The sequence below is a fragment of the Artibeus jamaicensis genome, unplaced genomic scaffold, assembly GCF_021234435.1.
Source record: "Artibeus jamaicensis isolate MK-2021 breed Jamaican fruit bat unplaced genomic scaffold, CSHL_Jam_final contig_387, whole genome shotgun sequence".
Classification (NCBI taxonomy): Eukaryota; Metazoa; Chordata; class Mammalia; order Chiroptera; family Phyllostomidae; genus Artibeus; species Artibeus jamaicensis.
Genome location: NW_026521812.1, coordinates 44,680,471 through 44,692,150, shown reverse-complemented (window position 1 = coordinate 44,692,150; position 11,680 = coordinate 44,680,471). Strand labels below are relative to the sequence as shown.

The following is an 11,680-nucleotide window of genomic DNA, read 5'->3' as shown; positions in this document are numbered from 1 at the left end:
CCACTGTATTAGCATGAAAAGGGTGTCAGGTCTAGAACTGAAGTGTTGTTGTTCAACAAATGAGAAATTTTTTCTGTGATTAACTTAGTAGAGAACAGAATTGTTCAAGATAGGTAATGCTTGAGAACAGCAGTTCCACTGTATATGTAAACTATACTTCTATAAAGCTATTGCAAATGAGCTTAATAAGGAAGGAAATATACTTGAAAATATATAACTCTCTTCTTATGTTCTGTTAAATCATGCTGCCTAATATTTTTCTACAAACTTCTTATCCCCTTCAGTTATAACTTTCCTCTGCTGAACCTAAGCTAATACTAGGTTCTGTGAAGATGAGCAAGCAAATCATTTAATATTTGCAAAAATTGTTAATTTTTTATTACTAATACATTTTTTAAATGACACATTTGAATCTCAGAGAAATTAAATAAATTGTCAAAAAAAACAACTAGTAAGATGTAGAGTTGAGATATCAATACTCAAATTCTAAAGCCTAAAATAGTTTTTAATCCTGCAACTAAGAAAAAGCAAAAGAAAAAAAACTGCATAAGCTTGACTTCTGAGCTATAATTTATTCTTTTCTTTTTCTTGTACCATATAATGAGAGCCGACATAGTTACCTCTTTTATTCCTTGTTCTGTATTTTTTTTTTGGCTTTGATTCAATTATTCAGTAACTTAGTCTATCCTTATCTCTTAACTTGCGCACTAATACCAACCATATAATTAGTTAAAAGATGTAATAATATTTACCTCATAGATACTTTGAAATATTAATAAATTAACATATTAACTCACATAGGGGAGTGAATAACTAAATACTAATTACTATTTTAGTAGGCAACTAAAAATACTATTATTATTTTGTCTAATAAATCAACACATTCTTTTCAATTGATTTCCTCACACTCCTTACTTCTTTTTCTTTCATTCTCTGTGACTCTAGTAAAGTTCTGCATTGTGCCCACTTAAGCCACATCAATAATCTTTCACTACACCCTCTTATCCACCCTATACTCTGATATTGCCCTTATCCTTCTTTTACAGAATTTGCAGCATGTGATTCTTCTAGCCAAAAACTTTAACTCTCTATTGTCTGCCTATTAAAATCTGTACTTCTTTTGTTTTTTACCAATTTGATATCAGTTTTAGCTCTAATATTCCAATTAAGGAATGGTATTTATTAACATGATGTTTTTCAATTCCATCTTTCACTTTTTTTTCTTAAATTTTGGTGACACTTGCTCCCTTAAAATAATAATAATAATATCCTCCCTGACTTTAATACATTATGATTAGGTATCAAGATTGAGCCATGTTAATGAATTTTCTTCTGTGATTCTTAGGTAGTAATGAACATTCTTTGAATTTCTACAGCTCTTGTCCTCTGAACCTTAGAGAGAAACAAAGTAGAGTTACAAAAGCATAAGTGCTTAAGGCAAGAGACTTAGATCCATTTTTTGAGTTTTTTTTTAAGACCTTAGAAATCATGGGAAAATTTTTTTTCAGATCAAATATTGGAGTATATGTGGTAGTCCATAGAAAATGTATCATTATTAGTTTATATTATTACCAGTGCATGGCTTTTTATATACTACCAGATAGCATAGGTTTTGATATTAAAATTCTGATAGTGAGTTAAAATCTCTCAGGAATTAAGAAGCCATCATGTGTTGTTATACTGCACCCATAATGCAACCAACAACATTTAATAAATACATACTCAAGAAACACTTTGAAATGTATAGATCATGTATTAAAAAAATGTACGCTTAAAACCTATGTGATCATAATTAATCAATGTCACCTCAATAAATTTAATTAAAAATAAAATAAACACTTCAAAGCCATTCTTTAAAATGTTGCCTATATATATGAAATATAAGAAAAATAATACTTTTCATTATATGATTAATGTGTAATATGTAGATGGAAAATTCATGTTTTTTCACATTTTAGTTATTAAATTCTTTTGATGCTAATTAAAATATTATCCAACATGTGACCTTTACAGTTTTTGGTGCATTCCATAAATCATTTTCATGAGCTTGTGAATGATATTTGGCTCATTTAAAAAATGTTAATGTCTAAATTTCAAGTATGTTTTCCATCTGCTGCTCCATTAAGGGTAAAAGATGAAACCCATAGGGAAATACCACATAACTCTGCTATAGTTCAGCTTCTATCTCTTTCTTTTTCATCTAACATAATCATAGAATTTATGTCTAAATCCCTTCTGAATGATAACCATGTTTGTCATCACAGATCAAAAAATATGACTCATGCAAAAAAAAACAGCAACATAATAGGAATGACATCTATTCTTTAGTAATGTGCTAAGAACAATTGCATGCGCTTTACATGTGTGATTTATTTTGATCCCCGCACCAAATTTCTGAAGTAATTATTATTTCCATTTGTAAATGAGGAAGTTATGGCACAGAACACTTAAACTTCCTAAGGTCACTCACCTAATATAAGTAGGAGCCAATTTTGAAGCCCAGGCAGCTTGAATCCAAACCTCACCGACTATGATTAAAATCTTGAGGAAAGTCAACACATCTTATAGCATTTAATAGTTCACATATGCGTGACAGATAGTAAACCATAAAATTTATTTTGGCTGGTTATGTAATGAAGAGGGAGTGGCAGTTTAGATATAATTAGTTGGGAGGAGTGGATGCTGTTGGTAGGCTAAAATGCTGTCCTCAAGGATATCTGAAAATTAATCCCTAAAATTTGGGAATTTTTAAAGGAATATTTGTGGATTTGATTAAGAATCTTGAGATGAAGACATTATTATAAATACTCTCAATGAGATTGTTGTTTCCTTCCTTCCTTTTTTCTTTCTTTCTTCATTTCTTTCTTTTTCTTTCTTTCTTTCTTTCTTTCTTTCTTTCTTTCTTTCTTTCTTTCTTTCTTTCTTTCTTTCTTTCTTTCTTTTTTCCTTTTCCTTCTTTCTTTTTAAAAAACATTATTTTTATTATATTTTTTCTATTACTATTTATCTCCTCATACCTTCTTTCACCTCCACATGCCCCGCTCACCTCCTGCCATCACCACACTGTTGCCCATGTCCATGAGTCCTTTTTCCTTTTTGCTCAGCCCCTCCACTTTCTAACCTGCCCCCTTAGCTATCATCCTGCTCTCTATGTGTCTGTCTTTATTTCGCTTGTTAATTGTTTGTTTGTTAGATTCCACATATAAGTGATATCATATGGCATTTGTAAGCTCTTTTCAAAAGTCTTCAAAAGTGAGGCAGAGAGAGATTTCACACAAAAGAGGAGACCATAAAGGCAGTGATTGGAGTGATGTAGCCGCAAGACTAAGAATGCCGACAACCACTAGAAGTTGGAAGGGCAAGGATGGATTCTCAGAGCTTCCGAAAGGAATGCAGCTCTGCTGACATCTTGAATGTGGCCTAGAGAAACTGATTTCCAACATCTGCTATTCATAACTGCAAGAGAATAAATATATGTTGTTTTGATTCACCAAGTTTGAGATAATTTTTATAGCAACCATAGGAAACTAATTCATATACAGTCTCTGTCCCCACTCAGATGTTTCATGAGGTATAAAATAGCCATACTCCTCTTTATTCAATTACCCAAAGCAATATACAGATTTAATGCAATCCCCATAAAAATCCCAGTGTCATTTTAAAATATGGAAAAAAATGACTAGATTTCTATGGAACTACAAAGTACCCCAAGTAGCCAAAGCAATCCTAAGAAAAAAGATAAAAGCTGGAGGTATCACACTATGTGAGTTCAAATTATACTACAGAGCTGCAATATTCAAAATAGCATGGTATTGGCAGAAAAACAGACACACAGACCCATGGAACAAAATTGAGACCCCATAAATAAAACTATGTATATAGGCAAATCATTTTTGACAAAGGAGCCAAAAATACACAGTGGAGTAAAGAAAGCTTCTTCAGTAAATGGTTCTGGGAGAAATTGGAATGTTATGAGCAAAAAGAATGAAATTAGATTACAATATGTCCTCATGTACAAAGATTGATTCAAAATGGGCCTAAATACAAAATCTGAAATAATAAAGTACATAGAAAACACATAGGTACTAGATTTATGGGCCTTGGTCATAGAGAACATTTTATGAATTTGATCCCCAAAGCAAGGGACATAAGTGCAAAAATAAATGAATGTGACTATAACAAACTAAAAAACGTCTACACAGCAAAAAATACTGACAACAAAACAAAAGGCAACCAATCAATTGGAGGAAAATATTTGCAAACAACAGCTTTAAAATGGTTAATATCCAATACATATAAAAAAACTCATGCAACTGAACACCAAGCAATTGAAAAATCCAATTAAAAAATGGGCAGGGGACCTGAACAGACACCACTCCCTAAGAGGACACACAAATAGCCAACAGATACATGAAAAAAAATTCAATTTCACTAGCTATTAGGAAAATTAAAATCAAAACTATAATGAGATACCACCTCACACCCATTAGAGCGGCTGCTATCAGCAAGACAAGTAATAACAAGTGTTGAAATGTTATGAAGAAAAGAAAACCCTCATTCACTGCTGCTGGTAATGTAAACTGGTACAGCAACTATGGAAACAGTCTGGGTAGTCCTCAAAAAATTACGAATAAAGTGACCATATGACCCAGTGATCCCTCTCCCGGGTATCTACCTGAGAAACTTGAAACCATTTATTTACAAAGATATAGTCACCCCTGTGTTTACTGCAGCCTTATTTATAGTGGCCAAGACATGGAGACAGCTGAAGTGTCCTCTGATAGTGGACTTCATAAAAAAAATGTGGTACATATATACTATGGGATACTACTCAGCCATAAGAAAAGTCGAAATACTGCTCTTTCTGACAACATGGATGGACCTTGAGAATATTATGCTAAGCAAAATAAGTCAGATGGAAAAAGCTAAGAACCATATGATTTTGCTCATATGTGAAATGTAAAACTGAAACTCATAGACCTAGACAACAGTATGGTGGTTACCAGAGGGGGGTAGTGGATGATGAGGGTAAAGGGGGACAAATATTTGGTGATGGAAAATGATTTAACTTTGGGTGGTGGATACATATTACAATGTACAGATCATGTATCATAAAAATGTACGCTTGGAACCTATATGATCTTATTAACTAATGTCACCCCAATAATTTAATTAAAAAAGATAGTTAAAGATATAGTTCCCAGAATATGGGGGAGAAGAGTGCCAGCTAATTTGTATTTGGCTTGTATTTTGTGCCTGGATCTGTGCTAAGCACTAGACAGTTTGTCTTATTTAAACCCACGCAACAACTCTATGAAGTGCTCAATATGATAATCTCCATTGTAAATGACTCTATTGAGGCATTCAGAGGGATTAAGTAAATTGCTCCTGTTTACCCAAATGAGACTGGAACACACTTCTGTCTTAAACCATGTGTTGGTTTAACCATTATATTATATATAGTACCTCTTAATCAGGTATATGTTTCATAACAACTCAGCCGTGTCAAAAAATTGTTCTAGGAAAAATGTGAGTATAATCAGAAAAAGAATGATGAATATTAATTTAAAAGCCACTGTCTATTTGCCTTGTTTGTATAAAAGATAAATATATTTCTAATGATGATATATAGAAAAGAGAAGATTATATATAGCTTTACTGTCTCCTCTCCACCTTGTTAAACACTCAAAATGAGACATAGAAATTGGTCTCTGATATTACTGGCCCAGTAAATCCAACAAAAATATAAGGCTATCAAGAATCTAAATGAAGAAAAATATAGGTAATAACTGGTAGAAAGCTAGCAAGCAGCCTAGCTAGATTCCTTTATTAGTTAGCTGATATGATTCCTATATTCATTTCAGATGTTTCTTTTGGCTTCCTAATAAAAATATACTTCTTTTACCTTGTAGAATGCATTCAGTATATTGGGGAATATTCCTCCTAGCATCCTTTAGATGGTATCCTGAAGGCGTACATTTATGACCTTACTGATGTGCTTTCTTCCCTAGGGTTTGATTGAGAACAATAACAACACACATAAAATGGTTGTAAATTACACCACAAATTGAGTAAGAATATTATATTAAACAGTCAGTTTCAGTTTTTTAAATAAAGAACAAACTGGCAGTCACCAGAGGGGAGGAAGAAGGGGGACAATGGGGGAAGACAGGGGAGGGCTAAGTCAAGGAACAGGAATAAAGGACCCATGGACGAGGACAACAGTGGAGGGATTGAATGTGGGAGGTGGGCAGGGCAGGGGAGAGTCATGGGGGAGAAAGGGAGGACAACTGTATTCGAACAACAATTAAAAAGTAAGAAAAAAGTTTTCAGACATTCTAGCTGGTAATCAAGAATAAAAAATGCTATATTCTCTTCAGAAGGACATTATCAGAAGGACAGTTCTGCTTTCTTCAACCTATGAAGGTTGCACTGCAGATTACCAACACTGCAGTGTTTTAGAAGACTTAAGTGTATTGGTAAAAATACAAACCCATTTTAAACACATTGTAATATCTATGTATATATGTACACACATACACATATATTATATTCTTTTAAATCAAAAGCCTTGCTTTTTTCATACTTGGTATGCTTAATTTTTATTTATTTGTGTCTCGCTAGCATTTTACTGTAAATATATAAGTACTGAGACCATTTTATTTATCTATTCTTAATTTTATTGAAGTAAAATTGACATAAATTTGTAAAATATGTAAATCTCATTGATCCACTTTTAATTTCAGATTTATTGAGGTATAATTGACAGGATAGGGGTGAGCAAAGGGGAAAAAGATGGGACAACTGTACTGAACAACAATAAATTAAAAAAATAAAATTGTAAGATATATAGTGATTTGACATATAATGAAATAATTATTCCCATCTAGTTAATTAACACATCCACCACCTCATACATTTATCTTTTTTGTGTGAGGACATTTAAGTTCTACTCCCTTAGAAAAATTCAGTGATACGATACAGTGCTATCAACTATAGTCACCATGTTTTATATTAGTTCCTCAGAATTATTCATTTTATAGCTGAAAATTTGTATCCTTTTACTAGCCTCTCCTAACCCGCCTTTATCCCAGCCCCTGGCAACTACCCCTTTTCGACTACTGTCTGCTACAATGCATGTCATTGAAAAGAAAAACAGCAGAGCTTGGCTCCTTTTAGCATGGCCATTTCTGCAAGGCCAGCCAAGCTGCTCCAGTCCCTGAACCTGCAGGAGGAGGCCAAGTTTCACAAGGAGGTGGCTCAGGTTCGCAGGTGCACAACTAAGCAACAGAAGCAAGAAAAAGAAAAACTTACTCTTGGAGTAATTTATGTGGGCCACCTACCTCCAGCACTTTATGAAACCCAGATCAGAGCATATTTCTCCTAGTTTGGCACTGTTAGGAGATTCAGACTGTCCAGAAGTAAAAAATCTGGAAATAGCAAAGGCTATGTGCCTTCATGGAGTTTGAATCTGAAGATGTTGCCAAGATAGTTGCTGAAACAATGAACAACTACCTTTTTGGTGAAAGACTCTTAAAGTGTCATTTTATACCACCTGAGAAAGTACATGAGGAACTTTTCAGAGAGTGGCCTATTCCCTTGAAGAAACCATCATATCCAGCAGTGAAAAGGTACAATCAGAATCAGACAGTTCTTCAAAAGCTGCGGATGGAGGAGCGATTTAAAAAGAAGGAAAAATTACTCAGGAAGAGATTAGCTAAGAAAGGAATTGGTTATAACTTTTCTTCATCGATTTTACATAAAAAGGGAAAAGGCAATGCTTCAAACACTGATCTTCAGATATCCACAAACAGCCAGGATTTGCCGAAGAAGAAAGAAAAAAAGGTTTCAGTCATACCTAATACTCCTGAGAAGTCAGCGAGCAGCCAGGACGCCACACCAGTTTGCATACCAACGGTTTTGGAGCAATGAAAATCTGAAGTGGCTGAATCGAATGACTATGAAGATAATGAAATAGTGTTCAAACATCCCTTATCTGGCATAAAAGAAGAAACACAAGAAACTAAAACACCTACACGTTCAAGAAAAAAAGAGGAAGAAAAAGCAATCAGTGATTCTGAATATATCATGTATTCTTTCAGAAAATGTGATTTTATTATGAGGGCTAGATATTTTTGTTTTGTTTTTGTATTTACATAATGTGGAGTGCAGCTCTTGACAAGATCAGAAGAAACACGGTTATAATTCATGCCTATAAGGAAAGGAATCAGTGAGTGTGGCTTGCCTGCCGTAGCTGAAACACAGGAGTGCACACACCAGCTTACCGCAGCCAAGCTCATGGTGCCTCCGTCCCAGTCTCTTCTAGTTTTCTTTGCAGATTTCATCGCTGTCTCTAGTGACTTCTCTCCAGATAGAAGGGTCACCATTAACTGCAAGTTTAAGTAGTAAGCTGTGGTGTTTGTTGTTAACACCAAATAAAGAAAATAAAACCTTGGGGGGAAAAAGAAACAACAACTATAAACTTATTATCCAGGGGATTTCTTTGCTTCATATTTCTGGGCTCATTATCTGGAATAGTTTTTTAGAGGTATATACCTTGAAGGTCTTATCTGATTCCTTTTAATTTTTTCATCTTAAGTATTTTGTGTTTAAAAAATTCTCAAGATTAATGTAATGAACATTCATTTAAAATTACTATACAAATGAAATAAAATTCTTATGTTCCTTTTCCAAGTCTATTCTTTTCACTCAATAATGTCAACTATTATCAGCATGTGGTTGCATAATTACCACACACTTCTTATTTTTATGTATGTACTTTCTCATTAATGTATAATATTGTTTTATATGTTTTAAAACTACATTTTGTTACACCTTTCTGTATGCACATTTTATATACACTGTGCATATAAAATGTTTTCTAAATAATGCTTTTTACTCTTTTTTTTTAGTTTACTGAGATATAATTGACATATAACATTGTGTAAGTTCTATGGCATAATGATTTTGATCTACCTATACATACAGTACTAGGACATGATTACCACAGCAAGTTTAGTTAACATTAATCTCCTCTTCTAGTTACACACTTTTTCTTCTGCTGAGAACTTTTAAGATATACTTTCTTAGCAACTTTCATATACACAATGAAGTACTATTAACTATAGTCACCATGCTGTGTATTACATTCTTGGAACTTATTTTAGAACTGGAAGCTTATACTTTTGACCCTCTTCATACTTTTTCTCAAGTTCCCATACCTTTCCTCTAGCAACTGCCAATCTGGTCTCCGTATCCATGAGTATTTTTTTACATTCCACATATAAGAGAAATCACACAGTATTTGTCTTTTTCTGACTTACCTCACTTAGAACAATGCCCTCAAGTTTTATACATGTTTAGTCTTATTGTGTCAAAACATGTAGCTTTAGTTCAGTTTTTCAAACTGATGCATAGTAAGCCATTGTATAAATGTACTATAGTTAATTTTTTTCTTCTGTTAGGCTAATTTAGATGTTTTGAGATTTTTTTATTACAGTCAATGCTCTATGAACATTATCATGTATTTTCTAAGAACACACGCACAAAATTTTCTCTAGGGTGTATAGTTAGTAATGAAGGGTTATAGTCAACTTTACTGGATAATATTAAATTACTTTCCAAAATGAGTACATGAAGTTACAAGCTCTCAACAATGTACAGAAATTTTCATTGTTTCATTACCTCACTTACAATGCCATTGTGGCACTTAAATTTTGCTGATGGAGTGGGTGTGAAGTTATATTTCCCATCGTTTCTATTAGTATTTCACTCATTACTAATGAGGTTGAGTTGCTTTTCATATGTTTATCAGTTGTCTACATTTCCTCTTCTCTGAGCTATTTTTATTGGGTTGCTTATATTTCTTACTGAGAAGTAAGAATTTGTCAACTTCTCTGCCTGCTAATTTTTCATGGTATTTGTCTTTCACTAACTGGCTTATTTTGCTTTAATATGATAAGCTCCCATTTCACCCATCGCTGTCACAGAAGGAAAATACTAACATTTTGTTGGTGGAATCATTAGGGTTTGCTATGTATGAGATCATGTAAACTTAGACAAATTTTACTTGAATCATCTGAATAGTTTCCATGGAGGAATGTTCAAGCTTAAGGTAAATTCTGATGTAGATTCATTGCTTTACTTGTTTAGTCATTTTGAATAAGAAGGCCACACAGTACTTTCCTACTCAGTGGTGTCCCCCGCCATTACTTACTAAGTACAGGAAGTTGTCATTGTTCATACATGCACATTTCAGTCTACTATTCTTGGCTGCTGGGTTACATCAATGTTGTACAGACTGCTCTTATTATGTTAACAATGGCCGAACTTTTCCTGACAGACCTTGTTTATCATTCCATTCTCTTCCAAACTGGAAGGTTTTTGCTAAGAAATCTGCTAATGGTTTTATGGGGGTATCACTGTACATGATAAGTCTTTTGACGTTATCAAAATTTTCTTTTTGCCTTTGTCTTTCAGCAATTTTATTATGTGTCTCTATGTAGACTGTTTTGGATTTCTCATATTTGGAATTCTTGGGTTTTGTGAACCTGGATATTCTTTTTTTTAAATATTCATTTCTGCTCTAGATTTGGAGGGTCTTGCCATTATTTCTTTCAACAAGTTTTCTGCCCTTTCATTTCTCTCTTCCCCGTATGGGACTTTGATGATGCACATATCATATTTGTTCACCTAATTGTTTCCCCTAATTCATTTATGCTTTTTTTCACTCTTTCATTTTTTTATTTCTTGTTCCTCTGACTGGATAATTTCAAATGACCTTTCTTCAAGTTCATTGATTCTTTTGCTCTATCAAATCTCCTGGTAAGCTGAAGCTCTATATTGGATTTTTCAGTTCAGTTATGCTATTATTTCATAATTTCTGTTTGGTTCTTTTGTATGATTTGGATCTTTTTGTTTATATTCTCATTTTCTTCATGTATTCTTCTCCCCATTTTTGTTTAGTTGTCTGTGTTTTTCTGCAGCTCACTGAGCTTCTTTAGGATAAATATTTTAAATTCTTTCTATGAACTTCATAGATTTCTATTTCTTTTCTATTGGTTACTAGAAATTAGTTTTCATTTGTTAGTGTTATATTTCCTTGATTCTTTGTGTTTTCTGTAGCTTTGTGTTTATGTATGCATATTTGAAGAAGCAGCCACCTCTTTCAGTTTTAAGATCCGACTTTAACGAGGAAAGATTTTAACCAAACAGCCTGGTTAGAGATTCTGAATGTCTCTCAAGCCTTTTTATGGGGGATGCACATTCCACTTTCTCCCTCCTTCCTGGGAGAGAAGTCTCAGGACTGTATGTCTTCCAATCCCACTGAGTTATGCTGGGTACTGGGAGCCACCCTTCTCTTTTCCCAAGGACAATGCACTAAGGTACCAGGACATTTGGCACAAGTCCTACTTCTCTTCCTCTTGAAGAATGTCTGGTCTGTGCATCTCATTTCACTCCTGCAGATGTAATCCAGCTGTTAAGAACTGCACTGTTTTCTGAGATTCGTGCCTTCTGCTGAAAATTGCATCATCTGCTGAGATCCACACAGGCTGCTGAGATCTGTACTATCTGCTGAGTTCCATGTCATCTGCTGGGGGATGAACTGGGTTTTTTGTGCTGTGCCCGCTGCCAAGAGCCACCCATGCCTCTCCTTTGTTCTTAGCTGCTCCAAAGCATT

The 11,680-nt window shown here is 33.9% G+C and overlaps 1 pseudogene; it reads left to right on the top strand.

Annotated features, from left to right (window-relative positions):
* Positions 1–7,180: 7,180 nt before the first annotated feature.
* On the top strand, positions 7,181–8,160 carry LOC119041798 (MKI67 FHA domain-interacting nucleolar phosphoprotein-like; annotated as a pseudogene).
* Positions 8,161–11,680: the final 3,520 nt, after the last annotated feature.